General features: G+C 37.2%; 1 protein-coding gene across 2 annotated transcripts in view; it reads left to right on the forward strand.

The window, feature by feature from the left end:
- b3gat1a (beta-1,3-glucuronyltransferase 1 (glucuronosyltransferase P) a) overlaps window positions 1–17449 on the forward strand; it is an 88961-nt gene that overhangs the window by 40826 nt on the left and 30686 nt on the right. For both annotated transcript variants that reach the window (XM_084123801.1, XM_084123802.1), the window contains exon 3: window positions 16616–16733. The gene's annotated coding sequence lies outside the window, so the exon portion shown is untranslated. The remainder of the gene's footprint in view (window positions 1–16615; window positions 16734–17449) is intronic.

Below are 17449 nucleotides of genomic sequence, written 5' to 3' on the forward strand. Positions count from 1 at the left end.
CCAACACAAAGCACACACGTCTTGACTGGACGAAGAAAACTTGTACTACAAAGAAACACACTAAAAACATGCTTTCATGCTGTTAAAGGTAGAAAAAAAATAGATTTACTTTTTTTAATGGCTGTTCTTTGACATATTGTGTGCAATTTATTGGTGCTCATTATTTCAAATAATAATTGGAAAAAAACCAATTAGATTAAATCAAAATATAAACTACCCGTCTAACCCAATTTTCGCTTTCTTTGCTATTTCAAACCCCAACTCTGATGCTGCATTCAACACACTTCCCCTGGAATAAACTTTAAAATGTTAATTAAACACTTGTCATCTACTCGTTGTTTAATTGTTTACTTGTTTTCTGCGCAAAAGGAAGTCAAAAATATAATAGTAGGAAGTAATTATTATGATATAAAGACAATATAACAAACGAGACAATGTTTTGAATGGAAGATCATTTCCACTGCCCAAAAAGAATTTAATTATGAGCTTAGAGAAGGAAAGAAATTCACACTGAAAGTCACAATTGTGAGAAATATCTCTGAAGTAGAAATGGTCTTCGATAGTTTTGCGTAATTCAAACCACCGTAACATCCAAAAATTCTCCAAAATGGAAATGGGTGGAAATGTCTCAACATTAGTGTTTTGGAGGCAAAGTTGCAAAAATTATATTTTCCTCGTGAAACTGCCCTGACATATATGGTTGGTAAACACTTGAAAAGCAGAGAAGCAACAATCCTGAGTAAATCACAGTACTTCACAGTCTCATTTACTAAAAGGACGGATGGCTAATCAGCAAGTCTCGGGATCAATCCAGGAGTCCAGCCGTCATGTATCTTCCATCGGCTAGTGAGCGTCTACTCAGACTCTGAACACTGCTAAATGAGTGTCTAAGATAAAACAGCACAATGGCTGTCACAAACACACTCCAACATACAAAGGTGCACAAACATGGTCTGAAAACACCAGGAGGCTGTGGATGTGATGAATTGAATGGAAAGACTGTCCTTTCCAGCACAGCAGTGTTTCAGTGGCACATCCTGATCCTGCAGAGAGAGAGCGGCTTGAGAGACCCGGGCTGATCGGCAGTTCTGGGAGTTAATTAACACCAGAGGTCTAGCAGCTGTTGTGCCCCCCCCACCACCACCACCACCACCACCCTACCACCCTACCTTTCAACTCTGTACCACATGACCATATCTTATAGACGCGATCACACTTTAACATGTTTGCTAGGACATATAACAGACCTAAGCATTAAAGCAATAAACAGTATGCATGTAGTGGGTATAAAATAAGATATCTGCAATAGATACAAATATTTACAGAAATTACTTTTCAAATCGCGTGGGTAATTAGGGTCAACCTACGCAACTATCTATAATTACAATAACACAAAATAAAACTAAAGTAATGCTGTAAAGACAATCCTTTTTGTTAAGTATTTAAAAATGAGTTATATCAAATTATACAGTATAGTTACAAAAGGCAATAAAAGGTAGACAGACAGACAGACAGACAGACAGACAGATAGATAGATAGATAGATAGATAGATAGATAGATAGATAGATAGATAGATAGATAGATAGATAGATAGATAGATAGATAGATAGATAGATAGATAGATAGATAGATAGATAATGCACAAATGGAAAGACATCTGCCCATCCATCCCACCCACAGGGATAAAAATGCCTCTCATTATACATGAGCTCTCTAAATGAAAAACTCTGTCCTTAAATAAATAAGAACCAGACAGGAGAAGTGTTGATTTAAGTTATTTGATCTGTCTATGAGTCCGGTCCATGTTATCAGCCCACTGTTAGGCAGATGTGAGCAGGCCTAGGAAGCCTAGCAACCCCTGACACATGGATAATTAATTTATATTTCTAGGGGAAGACACTTAAGCCCATCCACGTCCATGGTCAGAGCAGTGTGTTAAGAGAAGAAACTAGCTTGTTTTCCAGAAGGCTTCTGTATTGTAGACACAATGAAGCGTTTGATTTGACATCCTTGCGCCTCAGTGGCCTTGCATGTTAAAATGCTCTCTCAATTTGGAACAGTACTTCATTTCTTAACCCTTTCTGTGGAGCCTCAACGTTTTATAGATAATAAAATGCTCTCTCAATATGGAACAGTAATTCATTTCTTAGCCCTTTCTGTGAATAAAAATGTGCTTTCCTCTCTCAACCACACAACATGAGTGGTGGCATACATCCGCAAAACAACCCAGAACAAGATCTATTAATAGGCTGTTCTTTATCTGCTCATTAAGAAATCAATAGGAAACATCCACATTTGAAAAAGGAAGTAACCTTTGCTCCCGAGACTGATCTGATATCATCAGAAAATCCTCGTATCTTGCATGAGTTCAATTATAGCTGCTGCGATACTCCAAAGAGTCTACTTACAGCTGTGTGGGAGTGCAACGGATGTGTTCGCATTTGAGTCAAACTCACGATTAAATCCATGAATGTCCAACACAGAAACTGAGACAAACCCATGGCATTGTGGCTTATTTATGTGACATGATTTTAGCGTTTACATGGCTGCGAGTAATGCAAGTAAATGAGCCATAGAGTGTGTAGTAAATCCACACTTAATCTTTTTCTTTTTTATCGTGTCTATTTTTCTGCTCTTTAGAGTAATCCCATCACTGAAGAGCGTTTCTAGTGTGTAGCATTTACCGCAAGCACTTCCATATGGCGTTTGCATGCTCCTAGCCTGTTTGCACGCAGCTGCTAAACTATGCAAATAGCAACATAAGCTCAACATATCTTGTATGCATAGAAATTAATGAACCGTAAATGTGTCTGTGAAGTAAGATGGGAGAAATAAATGGGAAGAGGGGAAGTGAGGACATGACTATAAAAGACATTGCCTAGTACATACTAAAATGGGTAGCATTTTAGAACATTGTTCCGTTATTAATAAATAACTACACAGGAACAAATAGCACTGTTGAATGCAGTAGTTCACTATTAGGTTTTTTCATAAAATTTTAATTCTTTCGCCCAAGGGTGTAGATTTGGTTTGAACATTGGGGGGGTTGAAGTTTGGGTATGCCTCCTGATGCCTCCTTTTCATGCGATCATGGTATAAATATTGGGGGGGTTGCAATGCATAGATTTTAATATTGGGGGGGGTTATCTCCCCCCCAACCCCCCCACGATTTACACCCCTGCTTTCGCCCAACTACAGCTCACAATTTCTGGAGGAGACACTTATTGAGTCCTAAAGAGCTCATGAAGCAAATTTGACAAGGAATGCTAATTAACATTTCCTTTAATAAGGGAATTGGAGGCTCTCCAAAAAGCTATGGAAAAACAGCACTGGTGGAGAACTTCTGTTACAGTATGATGGGCCCCAGGGAAGACCAGAGGGAGGAGGAGAACCTTCGCTACTGAAAAATATAAATCCAGATTTCCACAATCCTCTGTGGGATTTGCAAGATGGATGCCCAACTTTTTTAGCAGTTGGAAGCCCTGAGGCGGTACACAATAGTGGTCCTCCCTAAGTGATATGGTAGTTCTGTTTTAGAACAGAATAGAAACAAATAAAAACATGTGTTGTTGTTGTTTATATGAAAGTTATATAATGCCCACAAACTGCACAGTGTATGGTAAGCAAGATTTACTGCAAACCCTAATGCTCCAAATAATTAATAGGTTTGAGTAGGGTAAACTTAAATTAAACCAATTAGTTCAATCAAATCAACTTTTATGAGTATTTAGACATTTCTTTTTCTTTTGAGTTCACAAAACTGACACATTTTAAGTAATCTGAATTGTTTCATTGTTTTGAGTTTTATGAACTTGTTTCTTTTAATTTGCGATCGAAGCATTGTGTTACCAATTAGCAAGTAAGCATTTACTGAAATAGCTAGTTAAAGCTAGCCAAGTTTCTACTACTAAAAATATTTAAATTGAGATTACATGATAATTTTATGTTAAAAGTATGAATTAGCTTACTCAAATATTTCAAGTTAAGAGCAATTAAACTGTACGAGTACGAAAAGAATTTTGTAACTTGAAAAATGTTATGTAACTGATTACCTCAAATTTTTTGAGTTCTGCAAACTTATCTGGATTCACAGTATAGCCCTTAACTTCTGTTAAAGGGATAGTTCACCCAAAAAATGAAAATGCCTTCATATCATTCAATTTGGCAAACTATCCTTTTAAGTAACTAAATGTGAACTAGTCCCTGTGTTGTATCCCTGTAGCTCTTCACAAAGTCGGAAGCAGTAACATGTTAATTTACGCGTGAGCTTAAGGAAATCATATTAGAAAAAATGGAACACTGCAAAGTCAGGGATGAATTTTAATCTCACACAGCGCAAGAGCAATCAATCCTTCCTATTCAATCTCTCCCTCGGCTCTTGGAAATGAATTCAGCTCAGTTTCATGTATTTTATCCCTTTCTCAAATCAAACAGTCTGAAACGACAGCATTACAAGTGAGAGAAGTATTAACCTCTTTGCCTTTGTGGGTGGCTGTGTGGATAAGTGGTATAAGAACTACTACACCCAAATGAATGGCATGCTAGATTGATTCCTTGATGTGTGGGCCATTGTTTGTCATTATGAGTGTGCTTTGCTAGACTTAAGCTGTTTAGTTCTACAAGAACCTCAAGGCAGATTTACACTGTCTGGTCATGCAAGCATCCATCTCATCTCAGCCCAAACATGTACGTCATCACTAGCTTTGCTCAGCAGAGCAGACTTCTGGCACTGTGTCCTTAAGAATAAACATGAACACATTAAACAGGACATTTCTGAGGACAGGACAAAAGACGTTTATTACCATTACGCAGTACTTATTGCATTCAGTACAGACAAATCACACCTCAGACAAGGTATGATTTCTTTTGCTGTGGTGAAAAGTGCAGAAAAATGTCACAGGAAACAAACACAGGGAAGCTTTTAACTTGATACATTATAAAAAATATATTACTTTTAAACATTAACAACAGGACCCAAATACACTCTACCGATGCCATTGAAAATATAGGCAAAGGAGATCGATCTTATAATAAGAATTGCTTTCAGGACTGTTAAAATATCAATCAACCACAATTAATCAGGGAAAAATCAATATTGTCCTACTCAAGCAAAACTATTCATGTGACATATGCCTACTATATACGCTTCTAAGCGTCTCTTTAATGATTTATGTAGTTGAATTGTACTATAAGTACTTCACTTTTTGCTGCTGTCCGCAACCATATCACAACAGACCTGTGTCCATTTATTTTTTACACATCTTCTCTGTGCCTATTTTTATCTCACTCCAGCTTTGTATCCTTTCTCTTATCTTCACTCTCTGCTTGTTCAGTGCCATGATGACACTGGTAGTGCTGCTACAGTGGGTTAAGAAGCCAGTCAGATGTCAGGTTTCACTGCAAAATCACTCATTGTGCTCTGAAGCATTGACACCGCACTTTCTGCTGTTGCCGATACCAAACATCCCAGTGTGTCAGCAGTTCTTTCCTTCCTTCTGTCATATTAATCTACCGCTGAGTACATTAAAATGTGACTTTGGAGTAAGCACTCAGTGTATTGCTGTCTGTAAAATGCCAGAAAAATGATAGGAGAGAAGAGAAATCCTATCAGGTCAAAAGGAATGTCGGCTGTATTGCATTTCCTTGTTCAAGGACATAACCTCTACGGTAGAACCACACTGTATAACTTGAGAACGTTCAGCACAACCTGTATTAGGCCATTTTTTTATTTGCAACAGCCTGAGGATACATCAGGCTATTTAAAAATATCAAAGCACATTCAGATTTTATTAGGATATATTACCAAACTAGGAAAATTACCAAATCTTTATAAATAAACCACCGATTTGAGCTTTAAACAACTACATTCTCACCTGAAAAACTCTACACAAAAACAGTTGTATTTTTAAATTACGTGGGTTTTCCCCTCTGCTATTGACGCTTGCTGGTTAGTGCGAGATGCATTCTGGGATACCTGGCTGTCTCAAGTCACCTCTTGATGCATCCTCGATAAAAGGGGCGGATCAAGAACACATCCAGGGATTTGAACTGTACTTGGCTGGATGTGAACTTTGAATTGGATGACGCAACTGATGACGTTTCACAAGTCCACAAATACAGACAAGAACGCAGAGTCACTGAATTATTCACTCAACTGATTTGTTCAATTCTTTCAGGAACAAAACAAGTCACTGTCTTTATGAATGAGTCGTTAAATCAATCATTCATCCAAGAAGAGCGATCTGGCCCGTGCAATATTGCGTTAAAGGGGTGGTTGATTATGATTTCACTTTTCTAACTTTAGTTAGTGTGTAATGTTGCTGTTTGAGCATAAACAACGTCTGCAAAGTTACAATGCTCAAAGTTCAAAGCAAAGGGAGATATTTTCTTTTAAAGAAATTGCTTTTTAAGGACTACAACAAATGGCTGGTAGGGACTACACAACATTCCTCCCGGGTTAGTGACATCACCAACCCTAAAATTTACATAAACCCCACCCCCGGGAACGCAATTTATAGATTATTGAGACAGAATATGCTAATCAATGACTAGAAGATAACTACACATAAGTTACATAAATTCATCAACTAACCATTCGGAAATGTTCTGTTGCATTCTACATATTGTCAATTCTTCTTGAGTCTCTCCATCTTTGTCTGACTATGGTTTGAACATAAAAGGCTAAAAGTTTTTGAAATTTTCCGTGCATGTCTGTGTGAGGTAAAAGGACACAAGCTGTTGAAGCTCCGCCCTCTGTGCCGGGAGCAGCAGCTCATTTGCATTTAAAGGGACAGACACAAAAACGGTGCGTTATAACACCCCTTTAAGTATATTCTTTCAACTGTATGTTCTGCTTATTTTCAGCTGCTTTCCAGCTGTCATATTTCAAAGAAATCATATCGTAAGTAACAGTGACAGTTTTACTTCAAGAATGTGATGCCCACTTTTTATGGGATGTAATGATGTGGAAATTAATGCATCAAGTTCTAGTCAAATGGATCCATAGTCCCTGGTGGAAGCGATGCTGGCATGCCTCCATCAGAGACCGCTTTTGTTCTTCATATCTATAGTACATATGCAGCAGTGCAAAATAATGTCCAAGCGTACAAAGGAGGGTTTTTATGACGCTTTGGCTGGATGCTTCAGGGCCATTCTGAAGCCATAAGCAATCCAGAAGTAAACAATATCTCTTTCTAGTCTTACAGATCCTTAATGCAGTTTTCCAGCATCCCTGGACACAGAAAGGAATAGCAACATAGTCCACATATGTCCATCCATAGAATATCTCCATTCATAAGCATATTTTGTTGCACATGTGTTCATTTAAATGTCTTGTATTTAGTATAGTTGTCCATGTTTTAGTGAGTTCAACAGAGATGGTGCTAATGGCCGTATAATTTCCTTGATCTTTAAGGGAGGTATCAATGTAAATCACTGTGTTCCTGTGGCTTGCAGTGGCACACCTACGGTTCAGAGCATGCGACAGCAAGCTAAAGGACAAAATCACTCACATCATCAGTCTGAGTAATTATGCAATTAAGAGAGCAACAGAGTTGTATTGATGTTTGCATAGAAAATTGCATAGGACACTTTTGTTGCAGTATAAATTATTTTAATTAGTGCATGCGGCACTGTCTCGCAATTCCTGTACTTGATAATGACAAATGAGGAGAAGTGAGAAAATGTGTTCTTACCTCTCCTTATTATGGTAAATTCAGTTTGTTCATTTAATAATTTGCTGGGTTAAAAATGTCTGGATTTGTTATGTGTCATGATGATGATAAACTTTATAAACAATATATCTACACTACCGTTCAAAAATATGTTTTGAAAGAAATATTTTTTTTTATTCAGCAAGGAAGCATTTAATTGATCAAGAGTCAGTGAAGCCATTTTAATGTTACAAAAGATTTCTATGTCAAATAAATGCTGTACAAAAAAATTATATGTCAAATTCATACTTTTCTTTTTAACTTTTCTATTCAGCAAAGAATCCTGAAAAGAGTATGACTCTAATCAGAATAAAGAATAAACAGAATAAGCAGCAATGAGTAACATACTGTATGCCACAAGACAACACGAACAAGACTAGCAAAGAATAGGCCTTTTATTAAACATGCAATCGACCCTCAGAGAGCGTGAACCTCCTGTCCAACTTTCAAAGGTCATGTAACTTATTATCTTGGATGATAAGAGATTCATTAAGCTGTTCTAGAAAAAAAGTGTACAGTTCTCAAACGACTTTCACCCTTACAAATATAGACTAACTTTTCTTATAGAGCAAGGACACAGTGTCCAGGTTTATCTATGAATTTACCAGGAGGTATTTGAAAATAAGTTGAATAGGAAAGTAAAAGGAATAGTTCACCCAAACAGGAAAATTAATTCACTTCATGTTGTTAAAAATCTGTATGACTTGAGGGATTTTTTTATTTTTTGTGAAAATGAAAGATAAATAAATAATAAAAAGCAATCAACAAATGTACACTACATACATAACATTCATAAAAAACACAAATAAAGCATATTACAAGTCTTTCTCATGAAGATGAGTAAACACATTTTAATTTCCGAGTTAACTTTTTCTTCAGTTTATTAATGAATTGTATTAAAAGGAAAAATGTTACACCTGGCCTAGTTTTAGATACTAGGAACATCACCAATCCACCTACTCCTTATTAAAATCCACACCAATTAGTCTCCATCTGAGGGGGAGTAAAAAAAACTTTTCTACCTCAGGTGATTTCCCTGTGGTTTAATTAGCAAAGATCAAATTCATAATTCTGCATTTATTTTTCCAGCATGTCCATGTATATTATTGGAAGCTGTGACTCAGAAGAGTCCCAAGAGTGAGAATTCCTCAACATACCTCATTAGACGGCCTCCACACTTTGCTTTCTCCCAGTCTGATTAACTTTTGAGCTAGCAACTAAAAATGCTGTGATCAGTGAACTGAAGATCAGTGCTGGAAGGCTATTAACAACAGCCCCGTTCAGCTGAAAGTCTTGTAATAGGAGAAATACACGGGATTGGGATTTAATGACCTTTGACTTTGTGATGAATTAAATACTTTGGTCATTAGCATACTAACATGGTCATCCAGACAGCCCACTTTGTTCAAAGGTTAAGATACAGTGCATGATATTGTGTGTATTTATAGCATCAGGACCAATGTCTATTATAATTAAAATGATTTGTAATGGGATATTACTGCACATAATGTATTTCTTTCACTTGAACAATGGTAAATGGAGTAGTTTTCTCTCTCATGCTTTAAGTTCAATAAACTCTTAAGTTTACTCTTTAGGTCAACAACACCATTATTCAAAATGGACAAAAAAAACATTTTTTTTAAGTCCGTTTTAAGATATCTTGTATGTGAGTTTCTTGTTCTGTCAGAAACATTTTTCAAAGGCTCATGTTTGGGAATATTCCGGGTTTAGCACAAGTTAAGCTCAGTCGACAGCACTTGTGGCATATTGACTACCACAAAAATAACTGTTGCATAATTTACAATGGAAGTGAATGTGGTAAACATTAAAATAATAAACCTTTCAATAATATAGCCACAAAATATAAATACTATGCATGTTAACATGATTGTAGTGTGGAAGAATCACTTACTAACCTTTTCCGTTTGAAATTATATCCAATTTTACAACTTTGTTGCCATGATAACGTAATGCTGTAAACCTAAAACGTGTTTAAGACTTAAAGTAAGCTTCACATTTATGTTTTAAAATTGCCAGATTTACTTCCATTGCACAACAAGTGCCTCATTGTAACCTTGATTTGCAAGGGAAAAGTAAAAACATTTTTTTATTGGTTTTGATTGAGCTTATTTTGTATCGCACCCTGGAATGTTCATATAAAAATGCTAATAAACATAAGGTTGGTTAATGTTGCTCAGAGACTTCATAAATATCTCAGATCAACACAAGAGCCATCGTAACTAATCCACATCGGCCTGGGCACCAATTCCAGTTGCTTCTATCTCTGGCCTCAGCCTGAATTTGGTGGCTGGCCCTTCAGATTACAATCTGCAAACTGAAAATAAATGGAATAGTGGAAGGAGGACAGGTCTTGGTGCAGGTTCTCAGTGTGACATGGCCAGCCTGAGGCTAGCCTTTGAATCTCTCGACAGTGCTGAGCTAGTACGCTGAAGACAGGACTCTCACCATCAATCACATCTATCTCTGTGCAAATGGCTTAGACCTACTTCACTTACCCTTACTGGAAAAATGCTCCCCTCTAAATCAAAGTGGGAATAGCATTCCCTCCATCTCCTTCTGGCTGATTAGGTTATTTAACAACACTGAGCGGAGCACAGCATACAGCCAATGCATACAAATGCAGAGATGTAAATCTGTGTGCATAGCGCTGACTATGAGCCATAGCTGTTCACTATGTCTAAGACTTATGATTAAAAGGTCAAGAACTTCAACCATTTGTAGACACAGACACACAGAGACACTCAACTCTCTCGAATGACAATGTCTGATTAGACAGATCTGATTAAATAGACAGGCAGACAGAACGAAAGAACAACAGACATATCTAATGGCAGATAGAACGATAGATAGACAGACAGATAGAATGATAGATAGAACGAAAGAATGTCAGACAAATAGAACGATAGAACAACAGACAGATATAATGACAGACAGATAGAATGACAGATAGAATGATAGAATGACAGACAGGTAGAACGACAGGCAGACAAATAAATGATAAATAGAACGATAGACAGAACGAAAGAACGACAGACAGATAAAAAGACAGATAAAACAATAGAACAGACAGATGTAATGACAGATAGACAGATAGAATGACAGATAGACAAACAGACAGATAAAACGAAAGAACGACAGACTGATAGAATGACAGATAGAATGATAGAATGACAGACAGATAGAATGACAAATAGAATGATAGAATGACAGACAGATAGAATGACAAATAGAACAATAGACAGAGCGATAGAATGACAGGTAGACAAACAGACAGACAGAACAATAGAGAGACAAACAGATAGAATGATAGAATGACAGATAGAACGAGAGCGACAGACAGATAGAACGACAGACCGATAGAACGAAAGAATGACAGACAGATAGAAAGATAGAACAACAGACAGACAGAACGATAGAACAACAGACAGACAGAACGATAGAACAACAGACAGATAGAATGATAGACCGATAGAACAAAAGAATGACAGACAGAACGATTGAGTGACAGACAGAATGACAGAGCAACAGACAGATAGAACAAAAGAACGATAGACAGATAGAAAGACAGATAAAACGATAGAACAGACAGATTTAATAACAGATATAATGACAGACAGACAAACAGACAGATAAAACGAAAGAACGACAGTGATAGAATGACAGATAGAATGATAGAATGACAGACAGATAGAATGACAAATAGAAAAATAGAGAGAGCGATAGAATGACAGGTAGACAAACAGACAGATAGAACGATAGAGAGACAAACAGATAGAATGATAGAATGACAGATAGAACGAGAGAGACAGACAGATAGAACGATAGAGACAAACAGATAGAACGATAGACAGACAGATAGAACGATAGACAGACAGATAGAACGATAGACAGACAGATAGAACGATAGAATGACAGATAGAACGATAGACAGACAGATAGAACGATAGAATGACAGATAGAACGATAGAATGACAGATAGAACGATAGAGACAAACAGATAGAACGATAGACAGACAGATAGAACGATAGACAGACAGATAGAACGATAGACCGATAGACAGACAGATAGAACGATAGACAGACAGATAGAACGATAGACAGACAGATAGAACGATAGACAGACAGATAGAACGATAGACAGATAGATAGTGTTCATTTGGAGGACAGTTACTGCTGTTGTCAAGCTTGCACTCTTCACTCTTGCTCTTTGCTGAGATCATCAGGTAAATGGGCTTTATGGATATCAATAATGACCTGTCAGGCCACCTTTCCTAGCAGCCTTCGGAGTCATTACTGGGACACGGACGAAGCAGGGGGCAGCGGTCAGGAAATGAGTGAATATTTAAGCAGGGGCAGAAAATGAGAAATTACTATGTTCTGCTGTATTCTGTGCTCTCAGGTCTGGGAGTGCATTCCAATTAGCTCGTTCAGTGGAAACATCAGCATTCACCAAAAGAGCCTTTATCAACTCCATCTTTCATTACTGAGATTAAAAATCCCTGGGCCATGTAACTCCAAATCCTCTTGTAAGTGACGGACACTGCTTACAAACTTAGTGGGAGGTTGACTGAGGTGAGTGACTCTAGCACCTCTGATTGACCAGAACCAGGTTCTGATCACAACGGGATGGTAGTTATCGACCTGCAGGTGTTCGGTTCACTGCTGGTTAAGTGTGGTTGATGCATGACCTTGTCAAGGCCATCCTGTCAGACAAGGATTAGTTCTGATGTTTGTGATTCAGCCCACGTTATTTAGCATTCTCACCCTATTATTTTGGCATTTTCCACAATAAATCATTTAGTATAGCCGCAAATAATATATATTTTTTAACTATTACCTAAATATATAGTTTATTTCCTAAAAATATATTACCTAAATATAACCGAACGCCGATTGGTTCTTCCAACAGCATGGCACCAGCCAATCAGAAGTACTTCCAAATCCACATAACAATCTATACCCTAGCCTGCGATCGGAAAGCTTATGTTATCCCTCCTCCTCCCCAGCACCACCTGTAGGGGTTAAACCATTCACTGCAGCAGCCTTTCCTTCGTTTGTTATTTTTGACTAAGCTGAGCAAATTGTATTTGCTCAGCAGCAGCAAATCTCGTCTGCCAAAATCAAAATCAGGTCTATGTATATTTCATGCCCCATGCCAATAAATGCTGGTTGAAATTTATCCACTCCAAGAGTAGTCAAAACTGAACATAATGTCAACCAATCAAATGTAGCTATTTTAAATTTTGCATCCCTCCTAGCACCTTAAAATGGTGGTTTTTGCTGGTACCACTTCAGAGACCATTGACTGTATCTAATATATTGAACTGATATTCAATTAATTGTAGAATTAAAATAGAAGAATTATTTTAATTTATTAATTGCAAACTGTAAAAATTTAATATTCCTGAAAATCTTTAACACCCAAGAAGTGGGTCTTTCCTCTTTCTACAGCATGACAAGTAAAATGTCTATCTGGTTATAAATATAAATACGGCTAAATAGGGTTGCATAATAAAATAAAACAGCCCTTTAGATATTTAGTTTGATCTCCTGATGTTGACAATCAATATTTTCTGGAGGCTAAAGTGATAGTTCACACAAAAATAAAAATGTCATCATCATTTACTCACCCTTATGTTGTTCCAAACCTTCATGAGTTTCTTTCTTCTGCGGAACACAAAAGAAGATATTTTTTTAAGAATGCTGTTAACCAAGACGTTTTGATTAGCATTCATTTGGTTACCCTTTTGGCTACCAGTTCACACATTAACCTTCCAATGTATGGAGAAAAAAAAGACACATATAGTGGTGCAGGGATGTGGGTCCATTCGCCACTGGTTTCCTCGAGATTTTCCTATGGCTTTTTAAAATGTTAAATAAAATAAAAATAAGATCAATCTAAAAAAAAAAAAAGGCCTGTGGTAAACATAACTTGATGATACTTGGACGTTTTGTTCTACAACATAAATTACACACTCAAATCGCAAAAAAATATATTAATTCTGAAGCTGTTATGTTTATTTTATTTTTTTAAACGTACATTTCTAATAAGCAACTAGATAAGAACGTTTGAGGTTTGAGTGTGTGCAGTTTACAGCATGGTAAAACAAAACGTCCAAGTATCGTCAATTTATGTTTACGACAGAACTTATTTCACTCATCTTTTTTTTTTTACATTATAAAAATCCATAGGAACATTTTTAGGGAACCAGTGGTGAAATAGTTCTCCAGGTTTGGGTGTCATCCCTCCACCACTCTATTTCTCAAAATATGTTATAAAGGTGAATAAATTATTACATTTTTTAAGTTTGATACTTGAAATTTTGATTTGTGGACTATCCCTTTAAGCACCCCTTTCACAACCTAATTTTTTAAAACAAACAAAGAACAACAACTTTTTGCTAAACTTTAGGCCTATATTAATCTTTCATCCCTGGCAACCATTCTCCAATACAGTCTCATATCACTCCATCTTCTCTTTCATCTCGCATAATAAATTTATTTCACTCATATCAATATTTAATGCCCATTCATTTATTTATTTGCCAAGTAATCATGTAATAAGTGGGATAATGAACAGTCAGTCAGTCATTATTGAAATATAACCCCCTTCAGGATGATATAAAAACCTTAATGATAACTTTTGATATGTCTATTTCATAGATTATATTATTTCTACTGAAGGGGGAAATTCTGAAATCCCTTGTCTCTTCAGTATATCTATATCCTTTTGAGTGACTTGATGAGTGATGTACATATATGGTTTACAATCAAGTTATTAATTAATCCTCAATGCATTATATGAGTGTGATTACCAAAAAATGTCTCTTCATGTCTTCTTTAAATGTCTGTATTAAGTTTCTGAGAGGTGACTGAGGGACTCTGGCCCATGCCAGGAATTGCCACAGGGGTCATTAACTAAGAAATTGTAAAAGTCTTTACTTTACTGTTAGATTAAAAAGCCCCTATTATGCTACTTTAAAGTTTCCTAATGTTGTTTTGGAGTCTCCTACAACAGGTTTACATGCATCAAAGGTCAAAAAACGGTTTAATTTTCTCATAATATACATTTGCACATCACCACATTTTCAATGATTCTCAAGCGACTCGTCAGATGAATCAATCTCTCTAAATCCCTCCTTTCCGTGAGCTACTCTGCTCTGATTGGCCAGACAGCTCAGTCTGTTGTGACTAGTCTACATGCCCATTGCCATAAGAACGTCAGCTCTGCTTGTCCTGAGGCTTCCTACACCGTAAACTAAACACAGTAACGAACAATGACGTCGATTTTACCATATCAATGCGAGCATGAGTCTGATAATGAAACATTGGAAGAACTATTCATTCAACCCGAACCTCCATCGCAAGGACAACTCTATCAGGATGTTTCAGTGATACACTACTCAGTTTGAGATACATTATGGGATGTTGCAACTGTAATTCCTCACCATTAGCATTAACAAGTGCATGTCCATCAACAAACCGATTATTTTACTTATACTTATTACCGAGAATTTTTCTAATTTATTGCGGTGAACACGTGGAAACTGCATCAATAACAGTGCATACATTAGCCGAGCTCTAGCGTGAATGACTGTAACATAAACGTTGGAAAAACATATCTTGCTCCATGCTTAACCTTTACTCAAAGTAGTGAGAATGACAGATAATCTGCATTAATAGACAGAGTTTTAGGTAATAGTGGCCCACAACTGATCAGCAGAAGTATTTCAGTAAGACAGTAATAATGTGATTAAGCAACCAGTTAGCAGGAGACCTACACAATATAAAACTCAAAACTAAGTATGTTGAACACCATCTTTCAAGAGCAAGCGGTTTGTGAATCCTGCATTGAACTAAAATAAAGGGAACACAGCAAAAGTTTAGGATTATTCTGCTGTGGTATCGTGGTAAAGATGAATTTTAACCACTGATTCTTCACATGCTCGTCCTTTACCTTCACATTGTAGAGCACAGCGTCTTCTCGACATGATGCTATCCAGACCAGTATCCACAGGAATCAGCTGCCGGTTTGAGGTTCAAGTTTTCCATAGTGTCTGCGCGCACAATACGCTAATCGTCACAACGAAACGCATTATGACTCGTTTGAAAAACGATTCATTTCATTGACTCAGAGTCGACTCTTACTTTTGAAAGACGATAACTTTATGTACGGTGATCTTTCAGATTTAAAACTCTGCAGGATGGTTTCATTCACTTAGATCTATGTTACACACTACATGAAAGGTCATTTTCAAAAATCCATAATAGGGGCACTTTAAAGTGAAAATACATGTTATCTTGATGTTTTGGGAACAGTCTCCTGTTTATAGTTAGAGCCCGACCAAATCAACTCTCTCTCCTCTTCAATTTTTCTGCCTCCAGAGAAGCTAAAAATACACTGTCGCTACTGCAGTCAACCAGCATTTGTGCTACAGCCTACACACACAGACATCCTTGGTTCAAGGCACAGCATCATCATACCCAGCTTTCATGTGTGTGTCTGGATGGGTTTCAGTGATAATAGTTTCATAACAGAATTATTATTCTCCTAGGAAGAAGTTTGGCATAAAAGGGCACCTGACAGCCAATTCATCTGTTCCTGTTATTGCAAATTTTACCACTGAGATTAAGGGAGAGTGAGAGCAAACAAATGCCGCTCCAAATGCAAAAAGATTCATTTATTAGCTCTGGGTGGCTTTACTAGGTATTAATATTGTGATTTGGGACAAAAGACACAATTATCACTGTAACAGTTGGACAAGAGGTGGAATAAGAACAACAAAATAATGGGTTTCATCAACTATACCTTGTGGTTCTCTGAAATGGACAGAGAGAATCTGTAGTTTGTGAATCAAAGATGTCTGTTTGAATGTTTCAGGAACTTGGGAATGCAGCATGGGATGCTCTGGGAGCCAACAGCGTGGTGGATGACCTCCAGCATGCGGCCGTCACAGCTGGACCTCACGCTCGTGGCCATCCGCCGTTTCTAACTAAGGGTGAGAAGTTAATAACAATAATATATTCATTTTGTTGATTTGTTTATAATTTGTAGTAGTACAGGAACAGATTACATGAAACTCAAATGGACTATGAAGTGTGCTTATATGCACTGGCGGAGCTAGGGGGTGGCCAGGGGTGGCCGTGGCCACCCTTGGTCTAAGCTTGGCCACCCCTTTGGCCACCCCTCTCACAACTGCTGTTTCTGTCTCTTTTTTTATTGACAAAAATTGTGTTTTTTAAAACGCTGAACCGTCTCTTTAAGACCACAAAAAACGTGAGACTTTTCTCACGCACATAGTAAATATAGAGTCAATCTTTCTCAACTGGTTGGTTGCAAGAACGAATAGTCGAATAGATGCAGTCAACAACAAACGTAGTTCTCTTTTTTTTCTCATGCTACTTTTATTTTAGAAGGTGTGTGTGAAAGCTTGTGACACTTCTGTCAGATGCTGAGAAAACGGCGTTGTCCTTATTCAGTTGGCTATCTTTGGTAAAATGAGATGTTATCAGGCCAAATGTCAGTAAAACTAACTTTTCTGTCATATGGCTGACAGCCGTTGTACTGTGCTTGCACATTACGCGCAAACGCGGCGTGCTGTAGCCGTAGTTGCCGTTAATTAACTCATGTAAGAATCAAAAAGGCGATTAAAGCTGTCAAAACTTCATGCATGTATTTGTTATACTATGCGTCACATGTGTCTGGATTAAATTA

This window comes from Abramis brama (assembly GCF_963993115.1).
Source record: "Abramis brama genome assembly, chromosome: 9".
In the NCBI taxonomy this organism is placed as follows: domain Eukaryota; kingdom Metazoa; phylum Chordata; class Actinopteri; order Cypriniformes; family Leuciscidae; genus Abramis; species Abramis brama.